Source organism: Babylonia areolata, chromosome 26 (genome assembly GCF_041734735.1).
Source record: "Babylonia areolata isolate BAREFJ2019XMU chromosome 26, ASM4173473v1, whole genome shotgun sequence".
Classification (NCBI taxonomy): domain Eukaryota; kingdom Metazoa; phylum Mollusca; class Gastropoda; order Neogastropoda; family Buccinidae; genus Babylonia; species Babylonia areolata.
The window spans coordinates 22,047,749-22,060,248 of record NC_134901.1 but is presented as its reverse complement, the minus strand read 5'-3'; positions in this window follow the sequence as shown (position 1 = coordinate 22,060,248).

The following is a 12,500-nucleotide window of genomic DNA, read 5'->3' as shown; positions in this document are numbered from 1 at the left end:
GCTTTTTAAAAAAATTTCGTGTTTTTTTTTCCTATTCATCTTATGAATTTAACATGGATTTTGTTGTTTTATTCATTCATGCAGTACAGTACTTCTCTCATTGACTACTCGTTTGATTTGTTCCGTCGTTCTAGTCGTCGCGAATGAATTTCGTTTTCATCGGCATGCTAGGTGATATTAATATAGAAATACACAGACTTGACAAACATATTGGCGCTTTCACATTCTCTGTCTCTGTCTCTCTCTCTCTTTGTGTCTGTCACACACACACACACACACACACACACACACACACACACACACACACACACACACACACACGCACGCACACACACACAAACACACACACGCACATTCACACACGCGCGCACACACACACACACACACACACACAAACACACACACGCACAGCACACACACACAAACTTTCTTTTCCTCTTCTTCTTCTTTTTTTTTTTTTTCTTTATGGTCGGAAGTTATGGACGTATCTCTGTCTGGGGGGTAAGATCGACTAGCGAGGTGTAAAAGAAGAAAAAGAGTTTTGGAGAAGAGAGGTGGGGGTGGGAGGGTTGGTGTGTGTGTGTGTGTTGTGGGGGGGGGGGGGGGGGGGGGGGGGTGGAGGGGCAGGATGAGAGAAGGAAGCCCGCCCGCCATCGTTTGCACCGTCTCCTGAGAAGGCCATCGGATATGAGTGTCGCGTCCCCCCGTATTGGTCCAATTTTCTGCTCTCATTTTATTTTTCTATCCTCCTCCGCCCCCTCCACACACACACACACACACACACACACACACACACACACACACACCTCCCCACCCCCACCCTCCAACCCCCTCCTAACACTTTTGTCTTCTCGAGACTCTCCGTTTTCACTGACTGACTGTAAGATTCGGTGGTGGTGAGAGGAGAGGAGATACAGACAAAGAGAAAGTGTAATACGAATACGAGTTGTTTAAAAATAATAATAATAATAATAATAATAATAATAATAATAATAATAATAATAATAATAATAATAATAATAATATTAATAATAATAATAATAATAATACTAATAATAATAATAATAATAATAATAATAATAATAATAATAATAATAATAATAATAATTCATCAATTCATCAATCAATTAATTTATTCATTTATTCATTTATTTTTTTCATGTATTTATTTTTATTTATTTATGTATTTATTTTATTATTATTATTATTATTATTATTATTATTATTATTATTATTATTATTATTTATTTATTTATTCATTCATTTATTTATTTATTTATTTTATTTTATTTAGTTATTTGGTTATTTAAAAAAAGTTATATTATAATTATTATTTACTTAGTTATAAAGTTATTTATTTATTTATATTATTTTATTTTATTTAGTACGCTTATAATTCATTTCATGAAGTTTTTGCATATTCTATACATTAGTAGTAGTAGTAGTAGTAGTAGTAGTAGTAGTAGTAGTAGTAGTAGTAGTAGTAGTAGTAGTTGTTGTTTTTTTCGGTTTTTTTTTTTTTCATGGCCAGACTAAGCGCGTTGGGTTACGGTGCTTCTCATGCATCTGCTTGGCAGATGTGGTCTAGCGTATAATTATGGATTTGTCCGAACACAGTGACGCCTCCTTGAGCTACTGAAACTGAAACTGAAACTGATCAGGCCTTTGATCAATAGAGGTTGAGTTGTTACTTTATGCTGTCAGTTGGTTCCAGACAATGTCAAATGTTTTGGCAGTGAAAACAATTATACTCAAACACTCAAGTAAGGCACCGAAGCAAAACTAGCATGTGTGTGTGTGTGTGTGTGTGTGTGTGTGTGTGTGTGTGTGTGTGTGTGTGTGTGTGTGTGTGTGTGTGTGTGTGTGTGTGTGTGTGTGTGTGTGTGTGCGTGTGTGTGTGTATGTATGTGTGCGTGTGTGTATGTGTGTGTGTGAGAGAGAGAGAGAGAGAGAGAGAGAGAGAGAGAGAGAGAGAGAGAGAGAGAGAGAGAGAGAGAGAGAGAGAGAGAGAGAGAGAGAGAGATCAATAAATTCAAAATTTAACCTAGATGGCGTTGATTATATTCAAGGATACCGACACTGATATGGCTACAGAACTGAACTGCCTGTGTGCGTGCGTGTGTGTGTGTGTGTGTGTGTGTGTGTGTGCGTGTGTGTGTGTGTGTGTGTGTGTGTGTGCGTGTGTGTGTGTATGTATGTGTGCGTGTGTGTATGTGTGTGTGTGAGAGAGAGAGAGAGAGAGAGAGAGAGAGAGAGAGAGAGAGAGAGAGAGAGAGAGAGAGAGAGAGAGAGAGAGAGAGAGAGAGAGAGAGAGAGAGATGGCGTTGATTATATTCAAGGATACCGACACTGATATGGCTACAGAACTGAACTGCCTGTGTGCGTGCGTGTGTGTGTGTGTGTGTGTGTGTGTGTGTGTGTGTGTGTGTGTGTGTGTGTGTGTGTGTGTGTATGCGTGTGCGTCTGTCTCAATGAGGGCTGATTTTTCTGTGTTTTTTTCTGACCTGAAGAACCTATTTCTTTCTTCAATCGTATGTTCTTGCAGTTCTAATTGTCATGATAGGCGCTGTTGGCATGAGTCAATGGAGTAGTTCAGCGTGTGTGTGTGTGTGTGTGTGTGTGTGTGTGTGTGTGTGTGTGTGTGTGTGTGTGTGTGTGTGTGTGTGTGTGTGTGTGTGTGTGTGTGTGTGTGTGTGTGTGTGTGTGTGTGTGTGTGTGTGTGTGTGTGTGTGTGTGTGTATCTTTATCTCTCTGTGTCAACCTCTGTCTCTCACTGTCCCTGTCTGTCTTTCTCTGTCTCTTTTTTTTTCCTTTGTGTCTATTTCTGTCTGTCTGTCTGTCTGTCTCTCACTCTCTTCCCTCACTCAGTCTCTCTCTATCTCTCTCTCTATTTCAACTCTCATTCTCTCTCTCTCTCTCTCTCTCTCTCTCACACACACACACACACAGACACACACACACACACACACAGACACACACACACACACACACACACACACACACACACACACATATATATATATAACACAACTACCCCTCTCTCTCTTTCTTTCTCTTTCTATCTCTCTTGCTCTTCTGTCATTCTCTCTGTCTCTGTCTCTCTCTCTCTCGTTCTTCTCTCTGTCTCATTCTCTCTCTCTCTCTCTCTCTCTCTCTCTCTCTCTCTGTCTCTCTCTTGCTCTTCAGTATCTCATTCTCTCCCCCCCCCTCTCCCCCCCCTCTCTCTCTCTCTCTTGCTCTTCTCTCTGTCCCTCTGTATCTCTCTCTGTCTCTGTCTGTCTGTATATCTGTCTGTATGTCTGTCTGTCTCTCTCCCTCTCCAAGGATTCTTCGCAATGTGCGCAGCTGGATCCATTGCAGTTTAATATCTTGAATTTTGCAATTTTTTATTTCATCATGACTTGGGTTTTGTCCCAGTAGACTAATCATATTTCTCAGCAATGACAATAATATCCCCCATGCTCTCCACGATTCCTGAACATTAGATATCATTTACAAGAAAATAGATACATAAATGAATGAATAGATAAATAAATAAATAAACAAATAAACAAATAACTAGATGAATAAATAAAGAAATAGATACATAAATGGCTGGATGAGGAACAATCACGCAAACAAATAAATAAAATATATCAGTTCATTTATTTACCCAAGGAGGCGCGTCACTGCGTTCGGACGAATATATGCTACAGCACATTTATCTGCTAAGCAGGTGCCTGACCAGTTGCGTAATCCAACGTACTTTGTCAGGCCTTGAAGAAAAAAAAAATGAACAGTGTGTGTGTGTGTGTGTGTGTGTGTGTGTGTGTGTGTGTGTGTGTGTGTGTGTGTGTGTGTGTGTGTGTGTGTGTGTGTGTGTGTGTACGTTTTTGTATGTCTACATACACTTACTTATTTTCTTCCATTCTGTGTTGTTGTTTTTTATGCATTATTTTGTGTGACATTGATATAATTCGCAAGTGCATACGAATGGTACATCAAAAGTTCCAGCTACCTTCCTGCTATGCGTAAGAATGTTTTGTTAGATGAAAGTGCGCGCGCGCGTGTGTGTGTGTGTATGTGTGTGTGAACGAGCGAGCGAGACAGACAGACAGAGAAACAGTGACAGTGACACAGAGAGAGAGAGAGAGAGAGAGAGAGAGAGAGAGAGAGAGAGAGAGAGAGAGAGAGAGAGAGAGAGAGAGAGAGAGAGAGAGAGACGCACACTCACATACACAAACACACTCACACACACACACACACATACACACACACACACACACGCGCGCGCATACACACCTTTCGATCTCTCTCTCTCTCTCTCTCTCTCTCTCTCTCTCTCTCTCTCTCTCTATTTCTTCTTTTCTTCTTCTTCTCTCTCTCTCACACTCACACACACACACACACACACACACACACACACACACACACACACACACAGACGCCACAACAACAACAACAACAACAGTTTCTCTTTCTGCCAAGATGGCGGCCTGTGCGTGCGCTGTGACAGAAGCGCCGCCATACGTCATGTCTACCTCCCACCACCCCTCAGCCCTTTCCCCCACTCAGCCTCCCCCCTCCGCCCGCCCCTCCCCCGCCCCCACTTTTTGTGGTATGGTGTGGTACGGTATATATATAGGCATATATGACTCTCAAGCTAGGAGGCAAAATTGAACTGGCTCTTAGTGCTTGCTGCAGGCCTAGGGGGCAAGTTGGCTTTTGGGAACCATTTAAGCTGCGACTGTCCTGAAAACCCCCCTCTTGGCCGAGAGAGTGGGGCTGGAACTTGGACAAGACTTTCTCCAATACCATAAAATTTTAGCCCAAATAGTTATGACAGCAGTTGCCTTCTCTGCTGTTTTGAATGTCTCAGTCGGACACGACTGCCTATCATATGGTATGGTATGGCATGGTATGGTATGGTTTGGCATGGTGTGGTGTGGTATGGTATGGTATGGTATGGTATGGTTTGGCATGGTGTGATGTGATATGGTATGGTATGGTATGGTTTGGCATGGTGTGGTGTGATATGGTATGGTTTGGCATGGTTTGGCATGGTGTGGCATGGTGTGGTGTGGTATGACATAATTGGTCTGGTATGTTATGGTATAGTATGTTGTGGTATGGTATGACATGGTGTGGTATGGTAAGGTATGGTATTCATGACATGTCGTATTATCGATATGGTATGGTATGGCATTGTATAGTATGGTATGGTATGGTATGGTGTGGCCATGACATTACATTGTTCAAGTTGTTCTTCCTGCAGAAAGCGCATCGCGAAAGTGCAACGCCACCCACTCAAATAATTTATCTTTACTTCTTTCAGCAAATGTATTGGTTTCACTATCAAAGTGAATTCTTGGAACTATAATTTTGCCCGGAACAACTCTTTTTGCTGCCGTTGGTTCTTTGACGTGCCCATATCATGCTGTTGACAGCACCTCGGCTTATCATCTAGCGTCCAGTCAATCACTAACTACAGGTCTACTGGAAGAGGGGGGGGGAGAGGGAGGGGGGGAAATAAAAACCCAGGTCCGTATACATGGGATCGAACCTATGCAGGCGGGAGCAATAGCCGAGTGGTTAAAGCCTTGGACTTTCAATCTGAGGGTCCCGGGTTCCATTCTCCGTAACGGCGTCTGAGTGGGTAAAGGGTGGAAATTTTCCTGATCTCTCCCAGGTCAATTTATTTACAGACCTGAACCCTACACCCCCCCCCCCTACCTCCCGACCCATTTGTGTGTATACGGCAAGCAGAAGATCAAATACTGCACGTTAAAGATCCTGTAATCCATGTCAGCGTTCGGTGTGGGGGTTATGGAAACAAGAACAAGAACATACCCCAGCATGGACACCCCCGAAAACGGAGTATGGCTGACTACATGGCGGAGTAAAAAAAACACAAAAACGGTCAGACACGTAAAAGCCCATTCGTGTACATGCGAGTGAACGTATGAGTTGCAGCCCATGAACGAAGTAGAAGAAGACGACGAAAAAAACAACAACAAACAAACAATCAAAAACAAACACGCACACTCGTTTCCTAGTCGGTGCGCGTCAGCACTACAAGCCTATCCGCTCCGTTTTAACTACTTTCCCACCTTCCCTCCAAAATCACCATCACACCTCTCTACCCTACACCCCTCTCCTCACTCCCCTTCCCCCTACACACACACACACACACACACACACACACACACACACACACACACACACACACATAATCAACGTGAAGGCACGAAAATAACAAAAACAAAAGAGAAAAAAAAGAAAAAGAAATGACACCATTTTTGAATGATCGATACAGTAAACAACTTTAGGTAATAACGTAACCAAGACTGAGAACACAAAGAGATAAAATGTAAAAGAAAGAGGATAGATTTTTTTTCAGACAAAAATAAATAATAGGGAAAACAGCAAGTTGGACTGCCTGGACTAGGCTGACCCTGGAGAAAGGTCCAGTGATGGTGAGGAAAGACCCACTGACCACAGGGAAAGTCCTGTTGACAGTGGGAAAGACTACAACTTGGGTTTCTCTCTTGAGGGCACATAAGACCGTATGGTTGTGTCTGGAGTGGCACTGTCTTCATCTGTCTGCGGGCAGGGGCGGTTTGGTCTGTGGGGTGTGCTCAGCAGCTGGAGGGTGGTGTTTTTTTTGCCGGTGGGCTCTGCAGTCATGAAATACTGGCAGGTGCACCCATGGGGATACTTCTTTTAAGACTGTCGCGAGTTGCATCCTGTGGTCTCTTTTGCCTCTGTTCGGGAGCAGTTATGTCCCTTGAATTCTTAATGGAGTGTCCTGTGCGTGCCTGCACCCATCTTGGACACAGCGCAGGCCTCCCAGGGTGGTGCAGGATTGTTCCAAGGACGGGTGGAGACATTGCTTCTCTGGGTTATCTCCAGCACCTACGGGTGTTTCTCTTTCTTCCTCCTCTAGGGAAAGCAGCAAGGTGAAGGATAAGGAAAGAACTCACCCAGAAAGCATCCTGTTGCCATCAGAGCCCGACCCCTACCTTAAAAACAAAAACGAAAAACCAACAACAAAAAACCAAAGAAAAGCGATTGAACACGCACAGATTCAGCTTTCCAGATCTCACGATCACTAACTAATTATTACACGTGCGTCTCAAACGCTATACCTAGCAGAAGCATCACATAGAATACACACTAAACAAAACAAAACAAAAATCTAAAGGAAAAAACAAAACCATCACTAGTGATAGTCATGACCTTCATATACCAATAGAGTGGTAACTCGTTCCATTCACAAGGTACACAACGTCAAGTAAATGCTGTTTATGCATCCGATTCAGCTGGAACACGGGCAAGATGATGAAGAAAAAAGGTACATTGAACAAACCCTGACACTTCCTGGACATTGACTTGACGTTGTGTACCTTGTGAATGGAGAGAATTACTACTCTTCATTTTGTGTTTAAACATCAATTTTATTCTGCTAGCCTTACTGTTCTTTTCATTACAACCTTCATATTATTTCTCAAGCGAAACACGATCGCGTTCGTTTGCATTGAAGCCGACAGAAAATCGTAGACGACACAAGACGAAAAAGAAAGAACTGCAAAAACGATAAAACAGGTCAAAAGAAGCAAGGGTGTGTGTGTGGGAGGGAGGGGGAGGCGCAGGCGGGGGTGGGGGGTGGGGAGGGCAGAGGAGGAAGTGGAGAAGATGGAGGGAGGGGAGGTTAAGATGATGTTTGCGGAGAGAGGATGGGGGGGAAGGGAGGAGGAGGGAGAGAGAGAAACCAAAAACATATTGTAGAAGAAAGAAGCATCATGGTCATCCGTGTCTACACGACTCTCAGGAAAAAGAAAGACGTTCAGAAAGGGAACGCAGGAGATAGAAACAAATGATAAAATAACAAAAAAAAGCACATACACACATAAAAAACAAACAAACAGAAACAAAATAAAAAGCAGAATGAATTGATGAAAAGGAGAAAGAAGGAAATGAAAATGGACGGTCAAAAAGGCCAAAGCACGAATGGGGAAAATGAATGAAATGAAATAAGATAGAATGCAATAAAAGAAAATATATAAAGATACAACACAACAAATAAAGAAGAATAAAATAAAAACAGAATAAGACTTAAAAAAAAAAAAATCTAAATGAATGAAATCAAGTAAAATGAAACTGAATGAACTATTGTAACATAAAATAAAAGAAAGAAAGGAATATAGAAGGGAAGATGGCGAATCATAAAGGGTAGTTGTGTCTCTTTCTCGGTGAACTGCTGACGAGTTGATAATGGGCAATAAAAGATATGGAAAAAAAAAAAGGTTAACAATAACGATCCAGACAATCAGACCGAAGGTTAACAATAACGATTTAGACAAACAGACCGAAGGTTAATAACGATTCAGACAATCAGACTGAAGGTTAAAAATAACGATTTAGACAATTAGACCGAAGGTCAACAATAACGAATCAGACAGATTAAAGGTTAACAATAACGATTCAGACAAACAGGCCGAAGGTTAACAATAACGATTCAGACAATCAGACCGAAGGTTAACAATAACGATTCAGACAAACAGACCTAAGGTTAACAATAACGATTTAGACATACAGACCGAAGGTTAACAATAACGATTCAGACAATTAGACCGAAGGTCAACAATAACGATTCAGACAGACTAAAGGTTAACAATAACGATTCAGACAAACAGACCGAAGGTTAACAATAACGATTCAGACAAACAGACTGAAGGTTAACAATAACGATTCAGACAAACAGACCGAAGGTTAACAATAACGATTCAGACAAACAGACCGAAGGTTAACAATAACGATTCAGACAATTAGACCTAAGGTTAACAATAGCAATTCAGACAAACAGACTGAAGGTTAACAATAACGATTCAGACAATTAGACCGAAGGTTAACAATAACGATTCAGACAAACAGACCGAAGGTAAACAATAACGATTCAGACAATCAGACCGAAGGTTAACAATAACGATTCAGACAAACAGACCGAAGGTTAACAATAACGATTCAGACAATTAGACCGAAGGTTAACAATAACAATTCAGACAAACAGACCGAAGGTTAACAATAACGATTCAGACAAACAGACCGAAGGTTAACAATAACGATTCAGACAAACAGACCGAAGGTTAACAATAACGATTCAGACAATCAGACCGAAGGTTAACAATAACGATTCAGACAAACAGACTGAAGGTTAACAATAACGATTCAGACAAACAGACCGAAAGGCTAACAATAACGATTCAGACAAACAGACTGAAGGTTAACAATAACGATTCAGACAAACAGACTGAAGGTTAACAATAACGATTCAGACAAACAGACTGAAGGTTAACAATAACGATTCAGACAAACAGACCGAAGGTTAACAATAACGATTCAGACAAACAGACCGAAGGTTAACAATAACGATTCAGACAATCAGACCGAAGGTTAACAATAACGATTCAGACAAACAGACCGAAGGTTAACAATAACGATTCAGACAATCAGACCGAAGGTTAACAATAACGATTCAGACAGACTGAAGGTTAACAATAACGATTCAGACAAACAGACCGAAGGTTAACAATAACGATTCAGACAGATTAAAGGTTAACAATAACGATTCAGACAGATTAAAGGTTAACAATAACGATTCAGACAAACAGACTGAAGGTTAACAATAACGATTCAGACAAACAGACTGAAGGTTAACAATAACGATTCAAACAGATTAAAGGTTAACAATAACGATTCAGACAAACTAAAGGTTAACAATAACGATTCAGACAAACAGACCGAAGGTTAACAATAACGATTCAGACAAACAGACCGAAGGTTAACAATAACGATTCAGACAATTAGACCGAAGGTTAACAATAACGATTCAGACAAACAGACTAAAGGTTAACAATAACGATTCAGACAAACAGACCGAAGGTTAACAATAACGATTCAGACAATCAGACCGAAGGTTAACAATAACGATTCAGACAATCAGACCGAAGGTTAACAATAACGAGTCAGACAAACAGACCGTCTTGACTCTAAAGTTGCAAGGGTTTACGCGAGGTAAAATCGTATTGGAGGGAATAAAAAGCAAACACAAACCAATCTGAAACTCCAGACACGAAAAAACAACCTCATGAAAAATCCAGGGATAACGCTTTAACATCTGACTGATTGCCTCTCTGTCTTTAAATGCAACTTCCTCATCGTCGAAATATGCAAAATTCCTTTCTGTCTTTAGAAGTTAACACTTCTGCCTTATTAAATGCTAAAAGAACTGGCAGGGCTGTGAAGAGCATGACATTTAGGTTATTACAAAATGGCCCATACACAAAATATTGTGAAAATATTGAATAATGAAACCTTTTTTGCCTCCAGAAATTACGTAACACGTGTTACCAGTTTCAAATGTTAACATTTTTTGGGAGAGCGCTAGAGCTCATTAATTTGCACAGTCCTCTGATCTGTATATCGATATTAGCTTCTTCTCACACGTTCCCGATTTGTGCGTGCGATTCCTTTCATGTTCACACGTTCCTCTCTCGTTTCTTTGGAGAAGGGAGGGGGGGGGGGGTACGGGCGGGGGTGGGGGGGGGGGGGGGCTGTATCGTTGGTGATGATGACATTTACCACACTCAGACAAAGAGAGAAAGACAGACAGACAGACAGACAGACGGACAGACCAGTCAATGGAGGCGTTCATTTCGGCAGACAGTACGCACACCACATCAGGGGAATCAATCAACATCCTCCCACGGGAGGGAGAATCAGTCAAAAAAAAAAAAAAAAAAAAAAAAAAAAAAAAAAAAAGCATCGCTCCCTATACGTTTGAATGTCTGCAGAATTAATGATTAAACAAAACAAGAAAAAAACACACAGAGGTTTATTGTCGTTGTTTTTGTTTTGTTGTTGTTTTTTTTCTCTTTTTTCCTTTGTAGATTATTTGTCGCTGCGGAGGAAGATTAATCCATTGCGAAAGTTCGAAAGTTTACAAAACCATAGTCCATCAAAAGTTTGAGGTCTCTGGACGCTGTATGTTGGCTTGTTTGTAAGATCAAAGACAGAAACAAATATGTGTGGTTTTATCTATTTCTACTTTTAAGTCATGTTTCTTTGACTCGTGGGTTCCTTGGCACTGTGGGAAGTGTGATCCTCCGGGAGTACTATCCAGCACGGCATACAGAAGCGGTCCATTAAATTTGACAGATGCATTGCACTCTGTGGTCAGCTGCGGGTGCGTGAGAATTATTCCGGGAAATGGCGAATCGATTTTGGCTTCTGCTTGGATGATTCCCCCACCACCTTATTTGTTTACCCCCCCAAAAAAAACACCCTCTCGATTTATTCTGTCTGTCATTAGAATATGTCTGTCTGACTGTCTTTGTTGTGGTTGTTTTCAACATATCCAGCCCTCTCTCTCTCTCTCTCTCTCTCTCTCTCTCTCTCTCTCTCTCTCCCTCTCTCTCTCTCTCTCTGTCTCCCACACACACATAAAAACTCGCCCACGCAGAAACAAACAAAAACGCGTTTATTGTTAGTCTTTTTTTTTCCACTTTATATATAACGTGTCACTGCTGGGGGAAAGTAAGCCATAGCGAAAGTTTGAAAAAAGTTCAAGCCATAGTCCATCATAAGTTTGAGGTCTCTGGGCGCTGTATGTTGGCTTGTTTGTAAGATCGAAGACATGGCCCAACTCTCAGCTTATATCACATAAGTTTATAGTTGGGCCAACAGGAAAGTGAGAGCTGTATTAAATTAAATCAACGGTTTGTCTATTGCAATCGGAAATAATTTGCAGCTTAGTCTTTTGTGGAGGACTATGGCTACCGAACTAGGTGGCAAAATTGCACTGGCTCTCAGTGCTGCAGCCTTGAGGGCTGGTTGACCTTGGGGAACCATCCCCAATCCTGACTGTCCTAAAACAGAGAGAGTGGGGATGTAACTTGGGCAAGACACTCTCCGCTATAATCAAATTCTTGCCCAAATAGTCGGGACAGCGCTTACCTCCTCTGCTGTTCTGATGGTCACAGTCGAATACGATCAGATTAATATAAGATCGAAGACAGAAACAAATGTCCTGTGAAAGAAACGCGTCTTGTGGTGGATGCTCGGAAACTGTTTTAGGTCCAGTGAGTGATTCAAAATCAAAGATAAAAAGCACGATAAGTCCCAGCTTTGGTTCTCAAATCACTGGATCATCACAGGCTGATAGAGAATCAACGGACACTTATTGCAGTACAAGGATTTTGGATAGTAATGGCTCTGTAAAAACCACGCAGAGGAGTGGCACTATGTCAGTGAAACCGGTCTGGCTCCTGTGTATGAGATTCCATCATCTGAGTCTTCGTGAGAGAAGGTTTTTGTCACGACAGCTGGACAAGGTATGCTTGAAATTGGTTATGAGTGGCACTGTCATCATTTTCCTAATCTTTTCCTGCCTGTGGATGTGGGCGTGATGGTCATTTGATTTTACAGGCATTTTTTTTTTTAACAGAAAGGCGTTTTTTTGA